The following is a 13,751-nucleotide window of genomic DNA, read 5'->3' as shown; positions in this document are numbered from 1 at the left end:
TGACTGAAATTTCACCCGAGAGGAAAAAGTCTACATAAATGGAATGTTAAAATTGTGTAGGTCATTCAATAATCGACGATCATTCAAATGGTAACCTCAGTGAACTCTAATCTAATTGAAAAATTTGTTAATGAAAGAGCTAAGCAATCACTTGCAATAAACGTAAACTCAGCACGTCGCAAACTTGTTATAAACTGGATAATTTCAAGTGTTAATACCGTGCTATATTTTGAAATTAACGTCCACTGTACATTTTATTCTCTCATTCAACTTTGCATTTATATTCAACGACTTCCTGATCCCGGCATTTTAGGGCAAAAGTTTAAAACTCTGAACAGAAACTTTAGGAAAAGTTGGGGCGGACCACTGAACCAGAATTAGATTTGGGTGCCTCTAAATCTGATGCGGCTGTTGAACTGTAATCATTTGTTACGAAAATCATGCAGTAGCCTTCAGTCCGAGCTTTCAAAATATAATTCAAGACTCCATAGCTCACACGCACTTCGGCATGAGAAAGAGAATTCTTGAGACGCGTCAGCTCATTTCACATGCCTAAGTCGTCTGGCGACAAGGTTTCGTATCGCCGGCAACGCGGCTTGAAATAAAGTTAGTTGACTTTTATAAGAACACGTTTCCAGAAAACACAAGTACAAACAGTTTATGAAAGTGATGAATATTTCCATCACAAAAGAACCTGATTCAGGAAAGCGTATCCGGAACGGCAAATCCTTCCTAACCGTAGGGCAATATACCGAAGAAGTGTTGTAACATTTGTCAACAATGTCACGTTATTATGATCATAATACTAAATAATAGTTACTTGTTTATTTGAATATTTATATTTCTTTGCTTCTCTGAATTTTCCTTAGCTCAGCTTTAATTATCTTAATTTGCTGGAAATGATTTTTCTCTTAATTAATAGTTATACTTATGAATTAAGAAAATGAATTAAGAAAATATAATTCGAATAATTGTTTTCTTTTTTCAGATGAACAATTTTCTCTATCTCTGCCTGACAATAATGCTTTTGGAAATAATATGATTATTCTTCCCATCTTTCAACTAATCAGATCCCTGAAATATTATTTCTTGATGTTTCTATATTTAGAACATAACGAGAATATCTTATAGATCCATAATTACAAAATAATTCCCGCATACCGAGTCCATTGAAGCGTCATTTTTTCAACGCTCTCAGCGTGGCCGGCAAAGCTGCGCAAGTTCGTAGCCGGGGCCGGCAAAAAGTGACGAGTCATGATCTGAGTTCTTTGCTTCATATCAGAGACAAGGAACGAGCAGACGCTTATGGGGAAGTCCAGTTTTTCTATGTTGAGTTTCTCTTTAAGGCTTCAGATTTGCCGTTGAATTGTTCACGACCTTTAAAAAATTCACAAAAGTCCGGCTAGGTACCATTTAAAGAAAGAATGTTGTTTACGGACGGCCAAAGGCTGGCCAGCGATTATACGGCTTTAATGATGAATGGAGGTCAGAGGATCGAGACAAAAGGAAGTCCATCTAAGTTTGCTGGATTCGCTGACGGATGAGGAACGCAAACTTGTAATTGCTTCCACTCGATTTAGTTTGATTTCTGACGATCAGCCTCGACCAGAGATTGAGCGCCATTTTCTGTCTCATTATTCCTAACTTCTGGCGTCGACGCGACGTTTTTATGTTCAGTTTAGTAACTAATTTCACCTTGAACGCTCGACTGAATCTGCAATTCCGGTGAGAATGACAATAAAATGAAGACCTGATGGCCTTGGTGTGGGGAGGGGGAGAGGAAGGAAGGCTAGCCTCAGCTGCCCGATTGCTTCTAAAATTCAGGCACGAATGGCTTTGGGTAATCAGGGCAATTCGTAGGCAAAACGGCAGCCATTTGCTGATATTCATTGCATGCATGGCGTTTACTGTGCAGATTAAATTGTCCTGATTTGTCGCCAGAATGTTGCTCGTGAGGCCAATTGAGGATAATTGCTTAATTGGAATATTAGGTCAAACAAGTCAATGGACCTCGATTGCAGAAGCAAAAGCACTGAAAAGAAAATAAATGTCTACTTTTGCATGATATACAGTATATAGGATACAATAACTAACTAGGATACAATATTACATACATTATTTTAACTAATACATATTATTAATACATAATAAATATTTTAACTAATACAATAGTAAAATATTGGAATAGGATACAGTATTTTAACTGGGATACAATATTACCATAAAAATGTTCTTCTTTTAAATAAAACAAGTTTCAACTTCATAACGTTCTTAGTTTTTTATTTATTAACAAATTAAAAGGGTCAGTTAATTCTGGTTCACCCTGTATTTGCGTGCTTTACATGTATTTTTTCATTATTTAGTTGCATTGATCTGCTCATTTATTTATAATTTGTTTCGGACGATGCCAAACTCTTATTTTGGTTACACGGGCGAAAAAATGGGCAATAAATGTGACATTCTGACTTTTAATTATGAATATTCTTCGCTCATCCTGCACATGCCTCAGAAAATTATACATGTTAACCCTTATGGATTTTAATTATAGTATTCTCTGTACCGCGCCGTTGAACGGTTTAAACTCCACTAGTTTTAAGGCGACACAAAACAATGTAATAGAAACTGAACTGCGCAGCTCAGTGATAGGAGTGTTTGAAGTTACGTCCCCAGACGGACGCCTCGAGACGGTAGCCCTGAGATGACAGCCTCTCATAACTAATTCAATTGCTCGTTGTCAGCCTTTTTTGTAATTGTATTTACATCTAGTCTAGCTTCATTATGTTCATCTATACTATACTTTCTCAGAAAATGTTCAAAATGTTTTCATCGAAATTTCTTTCGCGCGACTCAGCGATCGCCAAATGAGTGTTCGCAGCATCTTTTTCATGTTATCGATAACGTTTATTTGCCCATTTCCTGCTCGTTCATTTTTCAGCCGTTCTCTGATATTATTCCTATCAAATTTCCACTTGAACATTATATAAGCTTGTTTTTATGCCTCGTCTTCACATTCATTCCATTCTTCCTTTCACTTCTGCCCTGCAATCAGAATTCAGAGTCAGGCTGAGCTCAATTACATCCGGGCAGTTTCGAGGGGGGCCTTCTTTATTTTCAGTTACGCGGCCGAAGAAATTGGCACGAGGTTTCTGCCACGGCTTTTCAATTTGTACGGCGATCTATTAAAATACCAGTGCATGGGGCTAGAAATAGACGATCACAATGCCATGTGGAGGTTTCTAAAGAATACCGATATAATTTTAAGGTATGAACTTAGGCCTGTATATATGAACTTAGATCTAAATAATGAACATATATAGGCCTATATGTATGACTGAATAGGCCTATATGCATGACTGCGAGGCCTCTATAAGCAATGAACTTTTTGTGGCAAACAACTCTAGTGTTAGTGGTCAACTGCTCGGTAATTGAGTCGCTGCGAGGATGAGGTCGGCGGGTAAATGTTTGGCACGCAAACCTCGTCAAGTCGCTGCGTGGCCGGGGCTGCGCTGCGGCAAATTATCGGTGGGTTATAGGTGGCCATGGAACGGACCGTGATCGCCCGACCAGGAACCGTCGATCATTTTCAATTGAGCTCGATGCCCCAACCGAAGTGTCTTTCCAGATAATTTGAAAACAAGTTGAGAGGGCTTGGTAGGCTAATTTTTTAAGGCTTAGGGAGGAAAAAATTAGACTAATGCGAAAAGCAAACAGTTTATAGGTTTTGACTGAATGAAAACCTGCTATTTAACTGAAGTTAATGTATTGGTAAAAGTAGGTTTATGAGAAGGATTTGAATATTATTTAATAGATGGGAAATAGTTTTTTAGAATTGATCATGAACAGTGTTTATTTTATCTAGTGTTGTGTTTTGTCTAGAGCCTTATTTTATGCATAGTCTATGGTTTCTTAAATGTGTGTATTAACATATAGTTCGATTGGACTAGAAATTATTTGTGAAAACCTAAGCCAATTGCAATGTTCGCTGCTTGAACTGTGCGAATGATTATTTATTCCATACATAAGCTAAATCGGTGACGAAGAACTTTTAACGTTTAATGAACAAATTGTACAATGATGAGAAATTTAATAAATTACTATGAATTTTAGCAGTATTATTCAATGCAGCCATACCAGGTCAGCCAATGCCTCTACCGCAGACCTTACCAGCGGCGGTGCAGCGGAAGTTTAATTATAGATAATAAATGATGAATATCTAAGGTGTTAAGCAATTAAACGCAGAGACAAGAGGGTAGATATTTATGATTATTTTATAATACAAATTTTGTGTAAAATCTTTACTCCGATGTTATTATACTGAAAACTTAACGCCCGTTGATTTTTCAGAAATTTGAGCGCAAGGAATAGTATAGTAGTATAGTAGTATAGTATCTTCGGCATTAAATAAATAGGCCTGGATAGGCCTGTCGCCGATTCTTGTACTTTTCTTGACTAGACTGGCATTACGGACGGTAGATTTAAAATCGCTTCTAGATATCAGATGTTCCGTAGGGTACGAGGCATTTTAAGACTGAACATATGCTCATGTTTAACTGTATTATAAACTTTTGTGTCATCGGCTTACATGGAGCACACGCTTGACACTACTTCTGGTAGATCGTTTATAAAAGCGACGAACAAAACAGGTCCAAGAACGCTTCCTTGCGGTACGCCACTTCGCACAGTTACCCAGTCTGATACGGTTCCGTTAATGCTGACATGTTGTCTTCTGCCTACTAGGAAATTCCTGATCCATTGGAGTACATTTCGCTCTATTCCCAAAGAATTCACTTTACGTAACAGTCGCTCATGCTGAACACTATCAAATGCCTTGGTAAAATAAGCCACAAAAATTCAGCATATATTTGTAGTATATAGTAGCATCTATTTGTAGTAGTATATTAATGTATATTTTTTTAAACTATGAAAACTAGTTTGAATGCAGCCATAAATTTTTCATTTAAAGTTGTAAATAGATACGTTCTGCTTGTTTTTGGCTTTCTCTTTTATCTTGCAATTCAGGTAACATCATATGTTTTTTTAATTTCGACTAAACTAACTTATTGTATCTGTATTCTAGACTTTTTATAATAGACGAAAAAACTGCGCTCCGAAACGTTCACGATGAAGATATACTGAATTTTTATGGCTCACTCTTTGCTTTCAAATTTCTGATTACTGAGCGATTCAAGCTATCAAATGTAATAAAATTGATATTTGTAATATCTATATAATGATTACCCTCGTCAAATTTCAAGGTCTTCAAAGATCCCTGTCTTCGTATAGATTATCAGATGTACTCATGTTTTGCAAAAGGACGAAATATTTAGCGTTCCTAGTCTTAACACTGACGATATTCGCTGATGAATAATACTGACGATATTCGCTGATGAATAATACTGACGATATTCGCTGATGAATAATACTGACGATATTCGCTGATGAATAATACTGACGATATTCGTTGGCGAATAATACTGATGATATTCGTTGACGAATAATAATTCTGTGTTCTAGAATTTTCGAACTGACGATGGAGCTGGACTCCGAAACGTTTTCTTTAAAGATACTATGAATTTTTGTGGAGTTTTCTTTGCTATTAAGTTTTTAATAATACTGACGATATTACGTTGACGAATAAGACTGACGATATTCGTTGACGGATAATACTGACGGTATTCGTTGACGAATAACACTGACGATATTCGTTGACGAATAATACTGACGATATTCGTTCATCGTTGCTAGAGGCCACTGTTTGTTCATCTCCACGCACTGTATTCTGCCAGACTAATAGAATGGTGAGGAGATAAGGCGGCTGTGGCAGTCCAAGAGGAATTTTTGTGCACAACCTACACGTCTCTAAATGATTAATTTGCAAGTAATTTAATTGTGAAGCAGATTAAAAAACGAGTTAGAAATGAACTATTTTTTATTTGCAGTTGAAAAATAATATTTTGATTTAAGATCTAGTGAAGGTGATGCCGAATCACCGGCCGTGTATATATATAACAGCGACCGTTTTCAAAATTAAATTCATTTGCTGTTTGTCGCCAAAATGTCATTCCGCGTTGATTCTTCAGAATTAAGGGAGCAATGAAATAAATATTAACGAAGATTTTGCTGAGCACCAACAGCTTGGTATCAAGGCAATAAAACAAAGCTTTATATACAATAAAAAAGCAGCATCGGCAATAAGAAGTAGTTAAGCAACATTTTTATTTCGCAAATAATAGCAACTGTTGAAGAATTATTGTTTGAAAAGCACGTAAGCATCGGAATCGAAGAACAGAAGGGTATCTCAGAGGAAAACTTCTCGATTCTGATTTAATCAAAGATCTTTACAATTTGCGACCCTTGTTAAAAACAAAATGATCTACATTATGTCTCTCTCTGTGCCAGAGATATTACAGCGAAGGCTAGTATTACATGCCAGAATTTATTGAAAATATAACTCAGTACTCACTGCAGTGAGTGACAGAGAGCGCATTTTCTCGTCTTTTCTTCTTTAGTTGGAATTTATGGGAGCCTCTGAAGACTTGTTCAATGCGGCCCCACGTCAGAACCGTTCAAGGAATTTGACTGAATTTTGTTTTAAGGTACAATATTGGGTGTCTTGAAAAAATCGAGATTTCTCAATGGCTGAAGGGTTGCAGAACGGGGCCACCAAAGTGGAGACCACACCGGGGCGGAGAGCACCACTCCAGGGCAGAAAGCCCCACTCCAGGGCAGAAAGCCCCACTCCAGGGCAGAAAGCCCCACTCCTGGGGACACTAACCACAACCTGGGGACACTAACCACTACCTGGGGACACTAACCACTCACCTGGGGACACTAACCACTCACCTGGGGGCACTAACCACGAACCCGGGGGCACTAACCACACATGGAGGCATCTTAAAATCTTAGTAACAAATTTTGCAGTTAGTAGATGCCGAGAGCATTTACAGGTGTTCAGGAGTTAAAAATCACTTAATAGCTGGTCGTACCATTCGCCGGCTCAACGCCTCGGAGCGGGACAGCACGGCATTTTCAAAGTTTGAGGAGGATAGTTCCAGAAAGATGACGTAGCAGCCGGCCGAAGCCGACTACTGTCACGGGAGCTCAGCACAAACAACCTCCTGCCTCAACGGTTAGAACAGAACTCCCATTTTCTCGTCGACGAAAACGTGAGGTCACGGACGGACGGACAGACGGACAGACAGACGCTCAGGCGGACAGACAGTCGGATATGACGAGTAAAATAGCGTCTTTTTTCCAGAAATGCGGAAATGCGCTAAAAAACCGAGCAGCTGCAGAAACTTTAGTGGGCGCACAGCTCTATTCAAGGTAGTCTGTAAAATGGAAGGAACGGAAGGAACCCGCAACACAGGCACGTTGAAATAACATGCAGAAGATGAGCCAGTGCAGTGTCCCAATGTGTATTTTCAGTATGGAAAACTTCACATATCAGGTAGAATATATCAACAAAATGATTCATGAACATCTGTCTCTCTTCTGAAGCTAAAGGGTTAATTTTGATTGGTAATTGAATTGAATTTTCAGTTACGTCATTTTGTTATAAGAAATATAAATTAACGTGAAAACATTGCTAAAGTAAAAAGAATCTCGCATCAATATGGATCGCTGATCTCAACGACCACGCGCTTGTAGAAGAGTGTCTCCGGCCCTCAATTTATGCCACGTCTTGGACACACACACATGCATGTAAGAGCCGCAAGATGTCACACGAATTTAGCTTAACGAACAGATGCAGTCCTGGCTTACAGCGGATTCGGAATATCGATGCATGTAACCAAGCTTCACCCAGCGAGTAATTAAAGATTACCGATGTGAATCAATGGACGAAAATAAGCGGACTGAGTATTTTCTGAGGAGTCAATACCACTTATTTTAATATCGCCGAAGTGGGAAACTCTTACATGCACCGAAGTGGGAAAGTCTAACATGCGATGAGGGAAGCTCTTACACATTCAACAGCGAGCATATTAAGCGATAGATGGATTTTAAGGACCTACTGATATGCTTCTGAAATGGTTATTGAGCTTAAGGAGAAGATCGTGGGTTCAGATCCGAATTGATGTTCAAGCAATAAAATGTGGAGTGATGATTGTCAGTTTCTTGAGCAAAACTGGTAAAAAAATCGCAGTAAACTTGAAGACATGAAATGCGTGGAATTTTTCAGCTGTTGATACGCGTTCTTGTTTGGCTGCTGGCCGAATATTGATCTGTCAGTGAACGAGCGGCGACATTTTTCTGTATCGGAGGTCACTGCATTGCATCAATGTCCCTACAACTGTCCACAGTTCGAATTAATCGCGCTCACTTGGAGGAGAGTTGTTGAGCTGTACTGTTGTTTTGATGGTGGTAGATAGCTACTATATACTGGGTCAACTGTAGGTAGTGAGTGATTCAGTCACTCATCACAATGACAGCGTGATGTTAACTGAGGTGCTACGATAACAGTAATCGGTTGAAGATTTTATGAGTTAGCACCATTGCTCCTTAATGCCAATGTACAGATGCATGCAGAATGACTTTTAAAATGGTTCTCGAGGGAATTTGCAGTTATCTTTGTTCGATAGACTATATAAGAACAAACTTAAAAATCGTAATGGGCTATCGAATTGACAACAAAATGTGACCCAGGTTCAAATCTGAACTGAAAATAAAAACATGTCGCCTGCCTGCTTATGAATTGGGTATTATGAATCATTTGTGCTCGGGACGATTGAAATGTGCAACATTGTATTTCAATAAATATTACGATATTTCAGTGAAATTTCTTAGATTTGGCAATACTTCCTTTTTCTTTATTATTGACATTATCCCTTTTGCTGTTTTTAACTCATTCATGTCTGTTTTTTTAGAACCTTACATGCATGCAGGGCTCACTTGGCATTTTGAATGTTTGTAAAAAATGATTGAATATCTTTAAATTTTTAACCGCCACCTTTCCCAAATTCCACGCACAAATGCGCGTGTCCTTATTACTCAGAAGAAGACTGGATGGCACTATTTTCGTCGTCTTTTATTTGTACTAGATTGTCTCTCTGTCATGTATATGAAGATATGTGACTGGGAAAATTTAATTAGAAGATTTTCGGGATATATTAATTTCATATTATATTATCAATTAATTTCATATTATATACAGTACTTTTATCTGTCGCTGGGTGTGAAGATGAAACAGCCTCGTGGCGTCATTGGCCAGAGATCTTATTAGGATTAATGTTTTATAATTTAATAATGGATAAGAATTAAGGGAGTATCAACTCAATAATCTTGTTCTACTTTCGAAAATTAAACATTGAGAGCAAAGCAGCGCTGTAAATCACAGCTTTTTATTTTCATATTCATAAAACATCATAGTGGGATCGCGAATTTCGGAAAGATATTTTTTCGTTCTACGTACCGATGTGCTCTACGTACTTTCGCTCTACGTACTCTACATTATATAAGTATCAAGGAAAAGTTTTTTTTCGCTCGACCAGTGTGTCCATTATACAAGTCTCAAGGTTCATCATCATGTCTCATTGTATCGCAAGCAAATAAAAGTCGCATTTAATTTCTGTCTGTAAATGCGAATCAAGGCTAACAGTTCAGTTGAAAATTACAGGTACGAACAGGATTAATCAGCGGCTTCAAATGAGCCAACCACATTTCGCAGTGTCCCTCTGAGATATGAATTTCTTTCTTAGCTTCTGAAACTTCGACTCGTAACTTTTCATTTTTTTCGTCACCGAACAGAAAGGGAAATAAGGTTATTATACAACAGCCGAATTCCGTATGTTATGCAACGGCCGCCGATGTGTATGCCAGGGTTCCTACGAAGGCCAAGTTGGCGGGGCCAGGCCGCCTTATCGGGTCGCATGGCATAAATTTCCTTGCCGCAGATGCTGCATGAATTCTTAGGGGAAAGTTTGGTTATTGCCACTGCGATAAGGAGAGAGGTATCCTGGGGCACTGGGGCATGGGGCATGCAACCTCCAGGACAGAGACGGGGGATGGGGGTATGGGGGATGGTGCTACTGGGGGACGGTGCACGTATCGCCGGTGACAGGGAATGGGCAATGGACACAAGGGCATACCCCTATTTTTGAGGGTGAAGGGTTCTGCAGGTAGGATATTGGTGTTTTTGGATGAGGTGCGTAGTATTGGTGGGTAAATGAGGAACAAGATGACAAAGATGTGTTATAAGGTGCGTTCTATGTTAGGCGGGAGATGGTAAAATCTGTTATTTTTTCGTTAGTTTGTGCCGGCTTTGGATTTCCTATTGCGCCGAACCTTGACCATATGTTGACCATAATTTTAATAAGACTGTTCCTTTATTTGTGTAATGTGTGTTGTTAATAAATAAGTCAAACGTTTTGCGGCTAGTAACGGTAAAGGAGATGACTGTATCTGCTGAATGTCGTGTTGTGTTTATTTTGCTGCATTTTTAGCGAGTATCGTCCGGCTGTTATTTGTGTAATGTCTTCGGCAAATGCTATGTATTCTGGCTTCTGCAGTGGTAGTGATGGGTCATGAGAATAGAAGTTGTTTAAGGTTGGTTTAAGAAAAGCCCCTTGGGGCACGCCTGTGTGTAGTTCTAAAGGGAGGCCAATGTTATTCATTATTCTGATGGATGTTATTGTTCTGTTTGTGAGGTAGCCTGCAGGTGTTTTTTAAGAACGACGAGTGAAGATTGAGTTGTATTAATATGTATTGAAATTCGGTGTGTAAGACCTTGTCATGGCTTTAGTAACAACGCAGGAAACAACATGTTTGTTGTGCTCAGCTGTGCTAGAAACATCACGAATTGCATTAGATTCAGCCTATTTGCAGAGGTGGGCAGTAGCGCGCTACTTGTAGCGGCCGCTACATTTTCAGTAGCGGTACCGGTAGCGGCGCTACATTTAAGGCAATGTAGCGGCAGCGGTAGCGCCCGCTACATATTTAAGTAGCGATACGATGTTTTGCCACTATATACAGCGCTACCGCTACATTTATAGATAAAGCCTTTAGATTTTACTTAATATTATTAAATATTTTTTAAAAACCAGCATGAGAAATACATAATATAAATTACAGAATAAAACTGTACGTAAGATTTTGGTGTAATGTTGTCAACCTCAGCCTGTTACTAGTGTCAACATGTTAGTTGTTACTTGTTCAGTTGTTACCAGTTACCACTTACAGGTATTTTTTCATGTTTCAGTTTGCTTACAGTTATTTTCACAGTTATTTTTATGTTTCACCTTCCCTACATGGATGTCTACTACAATCTGCCAATCTCAAAAATAATCCACATATATATACAAATAAAAAAATGATTTTTTTATATGTATATGTGGATAATTTTCGAGATTTGTAGATTAGAGTAGACATCCTTGTAGGGAAGGTAAAACATAAAAATAACTAACTTTTATTTACTGTATCTAACCCGTACTAATTCGGTTAGGTTAATTGCAATAAAGTTGCATTGATATGTTTTGAAAATGTTTTATTATCATTAAATTTTTATGAGTAAATCCCAATAGCAGATCAATAAATATTTAGAGATTTCCAATAATTTTGGCCATAATATAAATTACAGAATAGTAGTAAAATAACTAATGTAGCGGAAGCGGTAGCGCTCGTTACAATCTAGTGGGTGTAGCGGTAGCGGTTGCGCCCGCTATACATTTCAAAGTAGCGCTGCCCAGCTCTGCCTATTTGTTGGATCTACTCAGCACCCAGTACGTGGACAGCTTTCTAGCCGCCTGTACTTCGATCATACTGGCTGATACGCTTGCATGATTGGTCTCGGATATATGCAGAAGGGCGCTGCCTTCACTTTTACTGCTTTGACCTCGTGTAGGAGAGAATGTGTCCCTTTTTGGGAGTGGCTGATCTTGTCTTCAAATAAAGGTTCACTGTATGATGTCAAAGGGATACATCAAATTGTCTACAATCATTAAACGGCTAAAGATCAACAAATGGCTTACGATTTTCAAATTTGTTTTAATTTGTTAAGCGTTTCCGGACCATTTCATGGTTGAAACCATGATTATGTCTAGAAAATTTATATATGACTTGATGATTGGTTTAATTGTTATTATTTTATTATTTATTCATTGGTAATTGCATTAACTTAGTCAGGTTGCGACCGTAGCGTCTTAGGCATTATTCGGAATATTCGCGCATATAAGTTCGCGTATGAAACAGGTTACGGCGAAAATCGTACAGATCGTGAGTATCGTGAGTATCGCACAGTGTGAGTGCACTCATGATGGACTGTACTGCAATGAAACGCTGGTACATTTAATATTAAATTGGGAAATTTAAGTTCACATCCTATACGCTAATAAAAATCTCTAGTACAGAAAAAGGTTAATTCGAACACAATCAAAGTCAAAACCTACCAGTTTACATCAAAATATATCAGTTTACAACACCAAAATCTACATATCCCCTACGGAACAACTGATATCTATAAGCGATTTTAAATCTACCGTCCGTAAAGCCAGTCTAGTCAAGAAAAGTACAAGAATCGGCGACAGGCTTATCCAGGCCTATTCTTTAATGCCGAAGATACTATACTATACTATATCGTCTTCGAACGGATGACGTCACGGCACCGAATCGCTAGATGCACTGTGGGATCGGCAGCCATAGTTGTTGCATAGTCTATCTTTCGCCTACGTGTTCAATCTACTGCGCTTGTCTCTTTTTGAAGTTTTTGCTTGTAGATGGGACATTACTGCTCCGTTGTTAGCTGTACCAGTTGTTATCACGATTATTTAAACAGAAAACTGGACAATGTAATACGTTTCTTCAGTTTACCAGTCGTGAAGGAAGGCCAAGGCAGCGAATTTCACGACAGCAGTTTTTTCATTCAGCCGCATTGAATGCATCACCTGAAGGCAGAAAGTTATGCCTGTTACTGTAATATTTATGATCTCCGATAAATGTATATTTTTCAGGCGCAAAATCTGTTACTTGCCAGTAGACAAGCTACATAAGTAAAAATAAAAAGCAATAATATTTACAGATCTGATTACACTGTCATGATCCATTATCGTCACATTGGTAGTGTTGTTGTTGCAGTTGGCTGGTTTGTGTCTGTATATCTCTTGCACCCATCCATCCATAAATTGTTTGAAAGCTTCAAGCGTCTTGTTTGCCTTGAATTCTTGCATGGTGTATTGGCTGACACCGAACAAGAAATAGTTCACCGTTTGATTTACTGGCTGACACCAATAAATCACCGTGTGAGACGGGAGGCAGTCTTGCACAATCTGCACACCACTGCTTAGCCGGCACTTCGTAGGAATGACGTGACCGTATCGTGTTGATGACCGTCCCGATGATATCTATTGCTCAGTGCTCGAAAACGTCAATCTTCTGATTGCCGGCGTTATAATCGTTGGACGTCTCATATGGCCTTTCGCATTGTCTCACGGCTAAGTCACAACCATAGCTTTGAATGTTGAAAGTCTTGGCCATGAAAGTTGACCGAATAAATAAGCGAAGTTACGGCCGTCACTCGTAGATTTCTGACGGGGAGGGGCGAGGAATTTTACGAGGAATATTGAAAGTTACCTCACACAATCAACCTTCATCAGCCATTGTTAGGAGCTTCAGGAAAAAATTAATTCTTCCGCAACAGCAAATTTACCCTCTAGTTTTACCCTCGCGGCCCCGGCGCCTAATTAGTTGGCTGTGGTGATAATGAGCATTTTAGGTGCGCTTTAATGAGGTAGTAAATCAGAGCGCGGCATCGGGTAAAA

The sequence above is a fragment of the Hyalella azteca genome, unplaced genomic scaffold (genome assembly GCF_000764305.2).
Source record: "Hyalella azteca isolate HAZT.00-mixed unplaced genomic scaffold, Hazt_2.0.2 contig8119, whole genome shotgun sequence".
NCBI classification, from domain to species: Eukaryota; Metazoa; Arthropoda; class Malacostraca; order Amphipoda; family Hyalellidae; genus Hyalella; species Hyalella azteca.
The sequence above is the reverse complement of the archived record's forward strand: the minus strand, read 5'-3'. Positions refer to the sequence as shown.